This window comes from Hyposmocoma kahamanoa, unplaced genomic scaffold, assembly GCF_003589595.1.
Source record: "Hyposmocoma kahamanoa isolate Upper Pololo Valley unplaced genomic scaffold, ASM358959v1 91, whole genome shotgun sequence".
Lineage (NCBI taxonomy): Eukaryota > Metazoa > Arthropoda > Insecta > Lepidoptera > Cosmopterigidae > Hyposmocoma > Hyposmocoma kahamanoa.
This window is the reverse complement of record NW_020654684.1, coordinates 251,622-254,392: the sequence shown is the minus strand read 5'-3', so window position 1 is coordinate 254,392 and position 2,771 is coordinate 251,622. Positions and strand designations below refer to the sequence as shown.

At 37.9% G+C, this 2,771-nt stretch overlaps 1 protein-coding gene across 4 annotated transcripts in view; it reads left to right on the top strand.

The window, feature by feature from the left end:
• LOC113236329 overlaps positions 1 to 2,771 on the top strand; it is a 30,293-nt gene that overhangs the window by 19,170 nt on the left and 8,352 nt on the right. The window contains exon 2 of one of the 4 annotated variants that reach the window (XR_003310940.1): positions 1,001 to 1,190. The exons of the other annotated variants lie outside the window; for them this stretch is intronic. The gene's annotated coding sequence lies outside the window, so the exon portion shown is untranslated. The remainder of the gene's footprint in view (positions 1 to 1,000; positions 1,191 to 2,771) is intronic. 4 annotated transcript variants of the gene reach the window in all.

Here is a 2,771-nt window from a genome sequence, read left to right as displayed (position 1 = left end):
CCACTACGAAGTCTGCGGCAGAGCAATATAAAGAGTTAGGAAAACAAAAAAATGAAAAAGATGTTAGCAATGACACATCGCCAGATAGTAAACCCACTACGAAATCTGCGGTAGGGCAAGACATAGACTTAGGAAAACAAGACGGTGAGCAAGAAAATGAAAAAGAGCTAACCAGTGAGAAAGTTATCGAGGTTACCCCGCCAGATAGTGAATCCACTATGAAATCTGCGGTAGGGCAATATAAAAAGTTAGGAAAACAAGACGGTGACGTAGGAAGTGAAACAGAAGTAAGCAGTGATGAAGATAGAGAGGACGCACCATCAGATAGCGGATCGCTATCTGATGGTGCCATGACGTCAGAAGCAGAACAAGATAAAAAGGTAGGAAAGCTAAAACATAAAAAAGATGATAGCTATGACGCATCATCAGATAATGAACCCACCACGAAGTCTGCGACAGAGCGAGATATAATATTAGGAAAACAGAAAAACAAAAAAGAATATGAACAGAAAAATGAAAAAGAGCTAAGCACTGACGAAGGTAGTGACGACACAGTTCGCAGAAACACGCCATTACTGACAAATGGCAGTGTAGACCAGGAAAGAATATTAAAAAAGCGGAAACATAAAAAGGAACATGTCAAATTTAGTGATTCCGATGAATACTTCCCTATTCCTGATAAAGATAATCTACTTAATGACACTGAAGGCAGCTATAAATGTTCCTGCTCCAGCAAATCTTGCTGTGGTGGTAATTGCACAAATGTATAACAATACCAAATGGGCCCTCTAAATAGTGATCTCACATTTAGTTGGGGCAAAATGCTTCCAAATTACGGTTAATATACATCAGATGGATCACCAAAAAAGAATAATAATTGAAGAAATGATGCAAATAAGTTTATTGTTAAGAGAACTACAAAATAAAAATGTAACCGAAAAGTAAAACAGAAAAAAATTAGATAGCTCATTTGTAGTGACAGCACTACAACTGGTTTCAGCATCGCCGATCTGCAGGCAGAAAATCGAAGAAAAAGCTAAAGAAACTATCCATGTGGTAAATGCTTGCATACGACTCGCCTCACCAAACATACATGCTGCTTTGTAAAAAATAAGGATACTGCTTAAAGTGCAGTATGTATTATTTATAAATTTCCCGAAAATTGGGCATCCTACTGCATCAATTTGTTTGTAAGTATTTCTACGCTAATACACAGGGTGGCCGGGATAGTGACATCAAAAAAAAATTTTAGGTGCCTCACATTGAGGGGTATCCGAATCACCCTCATATATGTTCCGCGATTTTTCGTAGTTTTCGAGTTATAATTTTTTTAACGTTGAAAATTCAAGTCTGACACTCTCGAACGCGAATTTTGCACTTTGAGTCAAAACTTTCGTAGCTTCTATTGAAGTTACGAAACCGATTATTTTGTGCGTTAAAGTACAAATCGTAATAATAGAGTTACAAAAAAAAAACCGAAAAATTATTGTACTAATTGAAAAAAAAAATTAGAGCCGATCCGGTTAAAATTTCAAAAAATCCATTAAAAAAATCGTAACTCGAAAACTATCAATCGAAATCATAACGAAAAACATAAATGAGGGTCATTCGGATACCCCTTAATGTGAGGCACCTAAATTTTTTTTGGACGTTACTATCCCGCCCATCCTGTATAGTAATAAATATAACGTTCGCCACATTAAAGTACCTACAGATTGGCTCGATTATTAATATCGTTATTAGCGCTCGGTATGCTTTGACGATTCATCTGTGTTTTGACGATCAATAAATTTGTCAGCTAACACATTTACTCGATTTTATCGATCGTCACTGTCATCTGTTAGCGACCGACAAATATCAGGGTTAAAATCAAACAAAAATGTAGGCACATACGCCTAATTTAAAAACCATGCTTACATATTGACTCGATTGAGTCTGATCATACTTGTTCTCGTTGATCCGGCTCTCGTAGGACCAAAGACGTTAGTGTTTTAGATCGATGACATTCTTGATCTGGATCGGGGGGGACTGTATTTGTTCAGGTTCTTGCTCTTCTCGTGATCAGGATCGGAAATGCTTGTTCAACTGCTGATTACCTGACTACCTCAAGTTTATTGCTCGAAATTCCAATTCCTACTTAAGTACAATTATTGGTCTCTCAACTATTAACGATGTTAGAGATATTGCGGGTCAGCGCGGTGTGCGGGGTGCGGGGGACGGAGACGCGCTCTCGTGTGTGGCTTGGTGTCCGTAACACTTGTCAATCGACGAAAATATAATGTCGATCGTCTGTTGCTTAAACATTGCTCGTTTTGATTGATCACACCTGTTGGTCGTCAAAAATCGAACAAATTTGTAGGCACCTTGAGACACCGTATATCAGGACGCGTCAACGTTGCGTGGATACTATACGTATGTCTTTTGTGCAGCGTAGTTAGCACGCTTTGGTATCGGCGTCAGGTTACTGTGTTAGCGCGGCTAGCACTGTCCTATTGCTGCTTTCTCCCACGGAAGCACTGTGTCACGTATTTTATAGTACGCTACGTCGGCAATCGCATTTGCGCATTTAGATAGCCACCGCCTTACGTAATAAATTCTCGTACATATCGTACTTAACTTATGATCATAACTTTGCAACCAACTATTTTTATATTCTACTACACTACGACTGAGTACGCATGTACCTACATATACATACATCGTAATAAAAAAAAATATTATATTGCAATTTTTTTTAATTAGGTAATTATAATTTTCTTATTATAAATAAT